The sequence below is a fragment of the Triturus cristatus genome, chromosome 1_2, assembly GCF_964204655.1.
Source record: "Triturus cristatus chromosome 1_2, aTriCri1.1, whole genome shotgun sequence".
In the NCBI taxonomy this organism is placed as follows: domain Eukaryota; kingdom Metazoa; phylum Chordata; class Amphibia; order Caudata; family Salamandridae; genus Triturus; species Triturus cristatus.
In genome coordinates, this window is record NC_140580.1 from 672175768 (window position 1) to 672189727 (window position 13960).

At 41.1% G+C, this 13960-nt stretch overlaps 1 long non-coding RNA gene across 1 annotated transcript in view; it reads left to right on the top strand.

Moving 5' to 3' along the window:
- The window catches only part of LOC146867833 (uncharacterized), a 129280-nt gene that overhangs the window by 95479 nt on the left and 19841 nt on the right, over window positions 1-13960 (top strand). The window lies entirely within an intron of this gene.

Below are 13960 nucleotides of genomic sequence, written 5' to 3' on the forward strand. Positions count from 1 at the left end.
AATCTTGTTGTTCGATATTCAGATGCAGGAATCTGCACAGGACGCTCATCATATCGTCCACCTTTTCCTGTTGGAAACAACTGTGGGAAACAACGAGCTTCCAAGCTCTCTTCCCATACACTCATGGGACTTCCTTTTGCTTTTTTCATTTGGAACAACTCAATCGTATTCCCTATCAGTTCTTTGGAATGAAGTGGATGTACACTGTAATGTTAATAGATTTCTTCACATCTGGACATGTCCACTTTTTCAATTTGTCCACTTAATGTTTCAGTATATTCTGTTAAATCTATTTCTTCTTCTCCTATAAACACATTTCTATAGTACTCATTATTTTTTATCAGATACAATGTTGCCTTTTGCACTTTTCTAACATCCACTAACTCTTGCCAGATTTTCTTATTCTTAGTAGGAACACCATTAACTAGAATAACTAGTGGTTCATTTTCTGCACGGTCTACACCAATAGTTTCAATGTTTTTCTTTAAATCTAACGGTAAATACACAAGTCTTCCTTTCAATCCTCTTTGTAAGTCTGATGGAGGCAATTTACCTGTTTTAGGCTCCAGACGATCAATAGCCTGAAACGGGTGCACACATTGAATGAGAATAGACTCATAGGTATTTAAATCTATCAGCTCTGGAGGAATAGCAACCAACTCTAGATTATTATGAACAGCTCTAGCAGGCATTTTATTCTCATCTAATTTGTTATAACAATATTTACAAATACTCTGCTCAGATCCCAAATCAAAACAATCCTCTGACAACAAATAAGTTGCAAATTCCTTCCACTTATCATTATCTTCTGTTTCGCTTTTTAAATACAGATTGACACTCCTAGTCTGATTTTTATAGTGAGTTCGCCGACAACAAATACAAGAAACATTTGGTCTTTCACCTGAAATCACCTTAAACTTTGTGATTTCATCCTCAAAATATTTTGTAATTACGGGTTCTACATTGTCTTCAACATTTTGTTCTACTAATGTATCAGTTTCTGCACTCTCTTGCTGAGGACCAAAGTAACAAAACTCAGTATCATCACAAACCTTCTTCACATCTGATACTGACCCATGCAAAAGAGCACTGTTCAACTCATTTATCTTTAGTGCTGGACTTTGTGCATAATACAATCTTCTCACTAACTTCCGCATTTGAGTATGATGTACTGCCAACATCCTGAAATGGTGAAAAACACTTTGACAAACTTTCCTAGAAAGACAAGACAGAGACTGACCTTGCAAACCAGTATTTTTTCTCACTCTGTAAGGGTCTAGTCCTTGCAACACCTTAATCTTTTGTTTAACACTATTTTTACTATATGTTAACTGCATAATTTATTAATAGATTCTTGTCGTACACTACAAATACTATTGCAATCCCAAGTGTACACAGGGTCTTTAGGACGTCTCCCTAGAACTTCATCAGCTATCACTTCTTCAGCATTTCTTTGAACCATTTTATCTTTGTCAATTGGACAACCATTTCTAACCTCATAACCTCGACCACTGGTGTCAACTGCATACAATAAAGTATTGCTCTGTAAATAACTCTCTTCATTAAAGAAAGGCTCAGAACTTGAACTGTGTTTCCATTCACCCCAAAAAAATCACAAAAATGTGTTCTGTTAATTACTCTTTTCCCCTTTCTTTTGGCCTTCATTAAATGGATTGGTTTATCTAGTGATCGAATTCTGTTTAATACTAAAATGAATAGTTTCCTTTTTACTTCAAATGCCTTTTCAACAATGGTTTCAATATGCTTCTTCTTTTTATAAAATAGAGCTCTCTTTTTATATTTCTTCACATCTTTCAGCAAATTATGTACTACTCTCTTGTAAAATCATTTTTTGCGTATTTCTTTATACTGATTTTGTCTTCTTTTACCATAATTCGTCTCCTTTGACTGTCCATTTGCTTTTTTGCTTTTCCTATTATTTTGAATATTTTTTCTAGTTAAAGCATTCTCAGAGGTTTCAGCATTCTGTACATTCTGTCTGGTCCTACAAACATTTTTAATAAATTGCTTTGTGATCTTACCAGAAGATTTTTTCTTTTTAGCCACATTATGTTGTTCATTCAATACTTGTGGTTGATTTTTCTTCAAGTAACTGTCCTTTTTCTGTTCTTTTCATTTTTTTTACTTTGTCCGGCATGATTTCTCTATTTTAATGGTAATAAACAGTATCTGTAAAAATTAATCACAAAAAAATGTATATTAATATCTTTATATATTATACTTTTCTATTACTATACAAACAAATTTTATATAAATACTGACTAAGAAATTATAGGCCTGAAGCACAAGTGTGAAGGTGGTTAGACCACTACATGCATAGTGCATACTACTTTGAAGCAGTTCATGCCCTAAAGCCTGCCTCACTGAAAGACTACATGCTTACTGACTGAATGATTACAGTACTATAAGGAGAGACACTGAGTGAATTCACAGTTGTTTGAGATTTACTTTACTGAATAGATTACTACATGGTACTGAAAGACTCAATATGGGTTTGCAACAGCAGTCACAGTTTGTTTGCTGAAGTGTATGCATAGTGACTGTGGAAAAGTAGGCCTGAAGCACAAGTGTGAAAGTGGTTAGACCACTACATGCATAATGGATAGTTGTTTCAAACAGTCCTTGTGAAAAGGCATGCTTCACTGCATGAGTACCTGGGTACTGACTGAAACATTAGAGTAATGCAAGGAGAGTGCCTGAATGAATCTTTTAAAGTTCCGGGTTTTGCGCAGTGAATAGATTAGTACATGGTGCCGGATGAGTCACTGGAGGTGTGCAAGGGGAGTGTTAGTTTATTCTTTTGAGTTTATAGATACTGACTAGTCAATTTAAGGTGTGAAAGACAATTGTGAAGGTGGTTAGAGGCCTCCATGCATAGTGGATAGACATTTGAAGAACTCCATGTGCTAAGGCCGGGTTCACTACATAAGTACCTAGGCACTGCCTGAATCATTAGAGTACTACATGGAGAGTGTCTCGCTGAATTTATAAGTCGTTGGGTTTTGGTGTAGTCAATGGATTAGTACATGATGTTGAATGGGTCACTGGAGGAGTGTAAGGGGACTGACAGGGTGTTTGTGGGAACTGTATGAATACTGACTGGGGTATTGAAGGTCTGAAAGACAAGTGTATAGGTGGTTAGAGGCCGGCATACATAGTGCATAGACGTTTGAATCAGTCCATGTGCTAAGGCCTGCCTCACTTCATTAGTACTTGGATAGTAACTGAATGTTTAGAGTATTGCAAGGAGAGTGCCTGGGGGAATTTATACGCGTTTGGGTTTTGGCGCAGTAAATGAATTACTACATGGTACTGAACGAGTCATTGAAGGAGTGTAAGGGAAGTGACAGGGTGTTTGAAGGAACTATATGAATACTGACTGGGGTATTGAAGGTGTGAAAGACAAGTGTGATGGTGGTTAGAAGCCTGCATGCATAGTGGATAGACATTTGAATCAGTCCATGGGCTAAGGCCTGCCTCACTCCATTAGTACTTGGGTACTAACTGAATCATTAGAGTACTGCAAGTAGAGTGCCTGGGTGAATCTTTTTAAGCTTTCGAGTTTTGGCGCAGTGAAGAGATTAGTATATGGTGCCAGATGAGTCACTAGAGGTGTGCAAGGGGAGTGACAGGGTGTTAATTGGAGTTCATAGATAATGACTGGTCATTTGAAGGTGTGAAAGACAATTTTGTACCTGTTAGAGACCTACATGCATAGTGAATAGATGTTTGAAGTACTCCATGTGCTAAGGCCAGGTTCACTACATAAGTACCTGTGTACTGACTGAATCATTAGAGTACTACAAGGAGAGTGTCTCGCTGAATTTATAAGTGGTTGGGTTTTGGTACACTCAGTGGATTAATTCATGACATTGAATGGGTCACTGGAAGAGTGTAAGGGGACTGACAGGGTGTTTGCGGTAACTGTATGAATACTGACTGGCGTATTGAAGGTCTGAAAGATAAGTATGTAGGTGGCTAGAGACCTGCATGCATTCGGGCGTAGACGTTTGATGCAGTGCATGTACTAAAGCTGGGTTCACTACATAAGTACCTCAATACTGACTCAATCATTAGAGTACTTCAAGGACTGTGCCTGGGTAAATGTATTACTGGTTGGGTTTTGGCGCAGTGAATAGATTAGTACATAGTGCTGAATAGGTCACTGGAGACGTGTAAGGGGAGTGACAAGGTGTTTGCGGGAACTGTATGAATACTAACTGGGGTATTGAAGGTGTGAAGGTGGTTAGAGGCCTGCATGCATAGTGGCTAGGCATTTGAATCAATCCATGTGCTAAGGCCTGCCTCACTCCATTAGTACTTGGATAGTAACTGAATGTTTAGAGTATTGCAAGGAGAGTGCAAGGGTGAATTTATAAGTGTTTGGGTTTTGGAGCAGTAAATTGATTACTACATGATGCTGAATGAGTCACTGAAGGAGTGTAAGGGGAGTGACAGGGTGTTTGCAAGAACTGTATGAATACTGTCTGGGGTATGAAGGTGTGAAAGACAAGTGTATAGCTGATTAGAGGCCTGCATACATAGTGGATAGACATTTGAAACAGTTCATGGGCTAAGGCCTGGGTCACTGTATGATTACCTGGGTACTGACTGAATCATTAGAGTACTGCAAGGAGAGTGCCTGGGTTAATCTTTTTACGTTTTTGGGTTTTGGCGCCGTGAATAGATTAGTACATAGTGCCAGATGAGTCACGAGAGGTGTGCAAGTGGAGTGAAAGAGTGTCTATTCGAGTTTATAGATACTGGCTGGTAAATTGAAGGTCTGAAAGACAATTGTGTAGGTGGTTAGAGGCCTCCATGCATAGTGGATAGGCGTTTCAATCAATCCATGCGCTAAGGCCTGCCTCACTCCATTAGTACTTGGATATTAACTGAATGTTTAGAGTATTGCAAGAAGAGTGCCTGGGTTAATTTATAGGTGTTTGGGTTTTGGCGCAGTAAATAGATTACTACATGGTGCTGAATGAGTCACTGGAGGAGTGCAAGGTGAGTGACAGGGTGTTTGCTGGAAGTGTATGGATACTGACTGGGGAATTCAAGGTGTTAAAGACAAGTGTATAGTAGGTTAGAGGCCTGCATGCATAGCGGAGAGACTTTTGAAGCGGTCCATGTGGTAATGCATGGTTCACTGCATGAGTATCTGAGTACTTACTGAATCATTAGACTACTGCTAGGAGAGTGCCTGGGTGAAGCTTTTAAGTTTTTCGGTTTTGGCACAGTGAATAGATTAGTGCATGGTACTGGATGAGCCACTGGAGGTGTGCAAGGTGAGTGACAGGGTGTTTATTGAAGTATATAGATACTGACTGGGCAATTGAAGGTGTGAAAGACAATTGTGTAGGTGGTTAGAGGCCTGCATGCATAGTGGATAGGCGTTTGAATCAATCCGTGGGCTAAGGCCTGGCTCACTGCATGAGTACTTGGGTACTGACTGAATGATTAGAGTACTGCAAGGAGAGTGTGTGGGTGAATTGATAAGATTTGGGTTTTGGCGCAGTGAATGGATTAGTACATGGTGCTGAATGAGTCACTGGAGGAGTGTAAGGGGAGTGACAGGGTGTTTGCTGGAAGTGTATGGATACTGACTGGGGAGTTGAAGGTGTGAAAGACAAGTGTGTAGGTGGTTAGAGGCCTGCATGCATAGTGGATAGGTGTTTGAAGCAGTCCATGTGCTAAGGCTTGGCTCACTGCATGAGTACCTGGGTACTGACTAAATCATTAGAGTACTGCAAGGAGAGTGCCTGGGTGCATCTTTTAAGTGTTTGGTTTTTGGCGCAGTGAATGGATTAGTACATGGTGCTGAATGGATCAGTGAAGGAGTGCAAGTGGAGTAACAGGGTGTTTGCTGGAGTGTATAGATACTGACTGGGGTATTGAAGGTGTGAAAGACAAGTGTGTAGGTGTTTAGAGAACTGCATGCATAGTGGATAGGCGTTTGAATCAATCCATGTGCTAAGGCTTGGCTCACTGCATGAGTACTTGGGTACTGACTGAATGATTAGAGTACTGCAAGGAGAGTGTGTGGGTGAATTGATAAGATTTGGGTTTTGGCGCAGTGAATGGATTAGTACATGGTGCTGAATGAGTCACTGGAGGAGTGTAAGGGGAGTGACAGGGTGTTTGCTGGAAGTGTATGGATACTGACTGGGGAGTTGAAGGTGTGAAAGACAAGTGTGTAGGTGGTTAGAGGCCTGCATGCATAGTGGATAGGTGTTTGAAGCAGTCCATGTGCTAAGGCTTGGCTCACTGCATGAGTACCTGGGTACTGACTAAATCATTAGAGTACTGCAAGGAGAGTGCCTGGGTGCATCTTTTAAGTGTTTGGTTTTTGGCGCAGTGAATGGATTAGTACATGGTGCTGAATGGATCAGTGAAGGAGTGCAAGTGGAGTAACAGGGTGTTTGCTGGAGTGTATAGATACTGACTGGGGTATTGAAGGTGTGAAAGACAAGTGTGTAGGTGTTTAGAGAACTGCATGCATAGTGGATAGGCGTTTGAATCAATCCATGTGCTAAGGCTTGGCTCACTGCATGAGTACTTGGGTACTGACTGAATGATTAGAGTTTTTTAACCAGTTATGTGTATGCAAAGACATGAAGCACCCAAAACCTTCTCTCAGAATGGTCCCTAAATGCATATAGACTCTCAGTGTGATTCTAGACAACAAACACTATCCCTTGCATATTACCAAAACACATTTTCTTGTCTGGAATGGGTAAACGAAGTACACACAGTCCACATATTTTACTACTGCACAATATTGTAGAACCCTGACTCATTTTACAAATACATAAGCAATGACTGGTTTCTTATTCTACCAAAGTATGAGAATAGGATAGGTTTTTAACCAGTTATATATCTGCAAACACATGAAATACCCAAATCCTTCTCTTAGTACAGTTTCTAAATGCACACAGACTCACAGTGTGATTCTAGAAAACAAACAATATCAGGTTTTAAAGCAGTTATCTGTCTGCAAAAACATGAAATACCCAAATGCTGCTCTCACAATGGTTGCCTAAATGCACACAGACTCACAGTGTGATTCTAGACAAGCAACACCATCCCTTGGACTTTACCAAAACACATTCACTAGTCTGGAAGGGGTAAGGTGACTGCACACATTCTACATATTTCAATACTGCATACTACTGTGAAAGCCTGACTCATTTTGTGATTGCATAACCAATGACTGGCTTCTAATGCTACTAAAACTTGACAACATGACAGGTTTTTCAGCCGTTATCTGTCAGCAACTACATGATGTAACTAAATGCTTCTCTCACAATGGTTGCCCAAATGCACACAGACTCACAGTGTGATTCTAGACAAGCAACACTATCCCTTAGACTTTACCAAAACACATTCACTACTCTGGAAGGGGTAAGGGGAGTGCACACAATCTACATATTTCAGTACTGCACTTTCGTGTCAAAGCCTGACTAATTTTATGAATGCATAAGCAATGACTGGCTTCTAATGCTACTAAAACTTGACAACATGACAGGTTTTAAAACAGTTATCTGTCAGAAAATACACAATGTTACCAAATGCCTCTCTCACAATGGTTACCCAAATGCAGAGAGACTCACACTGTGATTCTAGACAAGCAACACTATCTCCTGTACTTTACCAAAACACATTCACTACTCTGGAAGAGGTAAACTAACTGCACACATTCTACATATTTCAGTACTGCACTATGGTTTAGAAGCCTGACTCATTTTCGAATACATAAGCAATGACTGGCTTCTAATGCTACCAAAACTTGAGAACAGGAAAGGTTTCTAAGCAGTTACGTGTATGCAAAGATGCTTCTCTCTCAGTGGCTCCCAAATGCATACAGACTCACAGTGTGATTCTAGACAAGCAACACTCTTCCTTGTACTTTACCAAGACACAATCACTAGTCTAGAAGGGGTAAGGTGACTGCACACATTCTCCATATTTCAATACTGCCCACTACTGTGAAAGCCTGACTCATTTTGCAATTGCAAAAGCAGTGACTGCCCTCTAATGCTACTCAAACTTGACAACAAAACAGGTTTTAAATCAGTTATCTGCCAGCAAATACATGATGTTACCAAATGCTTTTCTCACAATAGTTGCCCAAATGCACACAGACTCACAGTGTGATTGTAGAAAACCAACTATCCCTTGTACAAAATACATTTACTAGTCTACAAGATGTAAGGTGACTGCACACATTGCAGAAAATGTTCTACTCCACAGTAGTACCAAAATGTTTCTCTCAAAATGATTCCTAAATGCACACAGACTCACTGTGTGATTCTAGACAAACAACACTGTCCCTTGCATTGTACCAAAACACATTTCTTAATCTAGAAAGAGTAATACATTTTAGTGTAGAAACATGACTCATTTTGCAAATACATAAACAATGACTGCTTCTAATTCTACCAAAACTTGAAAACAGCACAGTTATCTGTCTGCAAACACATGAAAAACACAAATGCTTTTCACAGAATGGTTTCTACGTGCACACACACTGACAATAAGATTGTAGACAAAAAAAAGTACTCCCTGCACTTTAGCAGGAGAAATACATTAGTCTGATTAAAATCAAAATAGACCACATACATCCCCTCACAATTAAATAACTCACCTTTCAAGTTGTTTTGTAGATTAAGAAGTATGTCAGTCACCCAACAGATTTTCTTATACAGAAACTCTGCACTGTGCACCTGTCTGCAAAACCAAAGAATGTCAAAGTTTCCCTCTCATTTTGCACACATATACATGTAAACACCAAATCACATTCCTTCCCACATTAATTCAAAAGCTAACACACATTTCTATTGGTTAAACAATTCAACCCTTTCCACATGACATAAATTTGAACCGTACCCCTTATCTGCCTTCTGCCTGTTACCATAGAAACAGTTCATAGAACACTTAAATGAGCACACAGGTCACAAGTTCAGCACACAATGTTGCTAATCAAAACAGCAAGTGTGCTTGACTTTTCAACATATCAGTTCATCATATATAATGTTCCTTTCAATCATTTTTCGTTAACCAATAAGAATCATGCATTTAAAAAACAGAAACATACACCCTAGTTTTCAGTGTAGAACGTTGTCAAACAACCAATCATTTCTTTTCTTTAATCAAAACTGCATGTTATCCACCATTTTAGAAAAATCTTACTTTTCAAACTGCCATTTCATTTACAGAGACCATCTGAGTGCATCCAGACCTCCCTTCAAGATGCTTAGAGTGTGGATTGTGGGACACTGCTATATTTTCTGGAGCCAGAGGTATGCAGAAAACAAAGACATTCACAAAGACCTAGGTTTGCCACATGTAGACATTAAATGGATTGGACAGAGAGGGTTAAAGTGGCACCAATTGATGCCATTGGTAAAATCCTTTCAGCATCTCCAACACCCTGACCTCATAATTGTGCACTGTGGTGGCAATGACCTAGGAACTTTGACTGGGGTAGGTCTGAAAATGCTTATCAAGGACACCTTTGCAGAAATGATTTCACTTTTTCCCCAAACTGCCTTTGTCTATTCTAACATATGCCAAAGGCAGAAATGGAACTGGTCCAATCATTTTTGTCCACAGATTAAGAAAGCTAGGAAACATGTGACTAAATCTGTTTCTGCTTTTCTCTGAGACTATAGAATGGGGTCCATTTACAATAACAATCTGGGTTTTTTAATATGCAACAGGTGTATAGGAGAGATGGTGTACACTTTACTGATGAAGGAAACAGAGTCTTCCTCAACAACTTTAGACTCTCTATAGGCACTTACTTATAAGTACCAAAAACTCTCAATGAACAAAACGGCTCTTTTTAGAGCCACTCAAGAACGAAACACATGCTTGGATTCGCGCATCCAACTTGATAGGAACCGCGCACCCTACGTGCGAGAAATCATGCACCCAACGCGTTAGGAGTCGTGCACCCAATGCGTTGAGAGTCACGCTGGATGCGCGACTACGAATTTTACCGTAAAAAATAAATAAATAGCCTCTATCACTAATTTTTATTATCCCCGGGGACCCCATCCCCCGGGGCTTATAAAAAACATTGGGGACCGTGGGGGGAGCCCCAACGCCCCCATGGTCCCAGCCGGCTACCCTGGTCCTTCGGGAGCCGGCATTGCTTTTCCACATGGGGAGCTGCTGACATGCAGCTCCCCGTGTAGAAAAGCATTATAGTTTGGATTTTGAAAAAGAGAGCAGGTTTCACTGCTCTCTCTTTCAAAATCCAAACGAAGTTTGCTATGGGAGGGCGGGAGATTCCCGCCCTCTCATAGCAAACAACAGTGTCCTGGGGGTGGGCACCCCAGGACACTGCAGGAGCCGGCCCTGGGGAGTGGCGGTCCCCAGGGCCCTCGAGGGCTCGAGGAGGGGGGCCACACAGCCCCCTCCCTCAAAAAACAAAGCCCTGGGGGGTTGTGGTCCCCAGGGCTTGGGGGGGGGGCGTTCAGCCCCCTTACCCATTTATTTTCTAGCCCTGGGGGTAGCGGTCCCCGGGGCTGGAGGGCTCCTGGCCCCCCAATAAATGTTACAGTGTTTGACCCCGGGATTTGGCCCCCCGGGGGCTAATTATTAAGGAAACGTGGTAGCCCACGTTTCATTATGTTTTTTTTTTTACGTCCGGATCCGCGCACCCTGCGTGCATTTTGTCATTTAAAAAAATAAAAAGGGGTGCTGGGAGTCATTTTGGGACCCCCTAAGCAAGTCTAGAGGGTCAGAGTATTTCTACCCTGCCTCCTTTATATGTTTTACACACTTAGGGGCAGATTTATGTTAACTGGCGCATCCCTGCATATCAGCAGGGATGCGCCAATTATTATGCGCCACAGCTGCGCCACCATGGATGCGCCGCATTTATAATGCGGCGCACCATGGGGCAAAAACGGCACAAATGCGTGACGCATCTGTGCCGTAAAAGTGGCGCATTGCTGGAGTTGCGTCGCAAGCGCGACGCAGCTCCAGCAATGTTCTGGGGGGCCCTATCTGTACAATGATGCGTCAATCCTTATGCCTGCTTCAAGCAGGCGCAGGGTTTTGACGCAGCATGGGCCTAAAAGTGACTGAGTGAAATCTTGTAGATTTCACTCAGCCACTTTTAGGAGGCGTTCCTGCGCCGGAACGCCCCCACCTGCCCTGGAACGCCTACATGTGGCGCAGGGCTTTACAACGTGACGCATCTCCCAGATGCGTCACGTTATAAATACCCCGCACCATGGCGCAGGATTTGCGCCGCCGCTGCGTCACAAAAGTGACGCAACGGCGGCGTAAATGAGGCGCGAGGCTTCAAAAATCTGCCCCATATTTCCCTTACTTCTTCAGCCTCGCGTCTACCAATGCACAAAATGGCTGCCAACAGTTCCTGGTCTCGAATGTTGACAAACACTTGACAGCCAATTAGCATTCAGCGCGTGATCGGTAGGGTGCGCGCACGGTGCGCAGAGGTTGCGCTCAGGGTGTGCATAGGGTGCCCACCAGGTACCTCCAGTAAGTGCCACGGAGCTGCGTTGCAGAGTGTTGTAAAAAAGGGGCATGGCCTCTGAACACTGATGTCATTTGAGATGTCATCAGTGATGTCACTGACCATGTCATGAATGATGTAATATATGACATCATCAGCAGTGGATTGCGGGCGCGCGAGATGTAGTTAGTACAACTAACTATATTGGAGGAATTTCAATGGTTTTGTTCGAGTGAAATGTCCAGCTAACTATAACACCCCTAAAACCTATTGTTTTTTCAGTGAATTTCACAGGTTTTTTAAATGCTAATTCCTAACTGTATCAGGCCTGAAACCTATGGTTTTTCAGTGAATTTCAAAGGTTTTGTAAATGACAATTTTTAATGTATTAATTGTTATACTGATTTTTTTGATACTGACTTACTACATTGTTTAAACTCTTTATCTTTAGATATTTTATTTTTTTTAATTACATTATACATTACAATACAAAATATACTTTCTCAGAATGAATTACTTTAGTTTAAATACTTTGCAAATAGGCAATAGACTTTTAAGTACAGTAGTTACAGTTGTTGCAATAGGCAACACAATTTCAAACACAAAGCAACATTGAGCTCAATGTGAATTTCTAGTCAAATGCAATTAGTTACTTTATGGATTACTTTTCTAACCACAGGACCGGATGCTAGATTCAGTCCTTGGACATCTCCTGTAAACAGTTGAGTAAAAGCGATTTGGTTACAGTAGTGATTTTTAAGGATTATTATTGTATTTTAAAAGTTGACACTTAGAACATTTTTCACATAGAATCACCAATGTTATCCTATGTCAGAAAATTCACTTAGCAGGTAAGTCCTGTTATCATTACTTTTTCTTACTCAGTGGTGGATCCTGGATCCAGCACAGGTGAATCTCCTGTAAACAGTTGAAAGAATGTGTTTAAGTCATACAGACGATTTTTTAGGAATATTTTTAGTTTGTGAAAATAGACACACAGAAACTTTTCTGGTGAAAACCACACAATGGATTCCTATGGAAGGAAATACAAGTTACTGTTAAGTACGCTTAAAATAACTTTTCAGGGTCAGTGCTGGTCTAGAAGATGCAGCCCTGGGTTCTCTCCTGATAACAGGTGAATAAATCGGAATTCGTAGTTCGGCTGATTTTAGAGGAATATTTGTACGTTTCAAAAATGGACACTTAGAAACTTTTCTGGTGAAAACCACACAATGGATTCCTATGGAAGGAAATACAAGTTACTGGTAAGTACGCATAGAATTACTTTTTAGGGTCTGTGCTGGTCTAAAAGATGCAGCTCTGGATTCTCTTCTGGTAACAGGTGAGTAAATCGGAATTCGTAGTTCGGCTGATTTTAGAGGAATATTTTTACGTTTCAAAAATGGACACTTAGAAACTTTTCTGCTGAAAACCACACAATTGATTCCTATGGAAGGAAATACAAGTTACTGGTAAGTACGCTTAGAATTACTTTTCAGGGTCTCTGCTGGTCTAAAAGATGCAGCCCTGGATTCTCTCCTGATAACAGGTGAGTAAATCAGAATTCGTAGTTCGGCTGATTTTAGAGGAATATTTGTGCAATGGTAAAGGAAGGGTGCGGGGACTGAGGTGCCGTGTGCAAACGCGCCCTGTGGCATGTTTTAAGTTGGGGAATTAATTCCTCTTCAATCTTGCGGTCCCCTGTTAAATGGTGTAAATCCGTTCAGTAGTTCCTAATAAAATCAAAATCACATATATATCTGGGCAGAGCCCAGAGGCGCAACTAGAGCCAAATTTCTGGGGGGGCTAAGAAAAAATTTCGGGGGGGGCTGAATCTTTTAAGCCATAGGCAGAGTGGAGCTGCAGGGGCTCTTAGAAGGGGTGAAACAACAGCGAGGCCTCATTAACATGCAAATGGTCTTTTAAAGACCTGTGAAGTGCTCGGGTGCGGCTGTGTTGTGCCCGGGAAGCTGTCTCATCCCGGGCTGCCACACACGACGGGGGGGGCTGAAGCCCTGTGAGTCCAATGGGTGTTACGCGCCTGGCAGAGCCTAACCACATATCTCATCGTGACATCTGATTGTCTCTCAGCACTTCATCCAAGAGGTGTTGGCAGCCATCTTGGGACCAATATACATGATAGCACCTCATTAAAAAGCATTGCAGTTAATAGAAGGTTTTAAGACTTTAGTTACATTATCAATCATTTGTTGATGGTACCATACTTATTTTAGGAATTGTGGTGTGTTCTAAGGTGATTTTACAATGTGAAAAAGCCTTCTGCTCTGATATCATGAATCATGTTTGAGAGAAAACTATTTTCTCATGCTTTTCCCACAGAGGTTTGTAAGGTGATCTATAAGCTAATCTGAGAGCATATTTTCTGTAAATTCACATTATCTTTCTCAGTCATGTGAGAATGAAGTCTGACATTCTCAGTAAAAC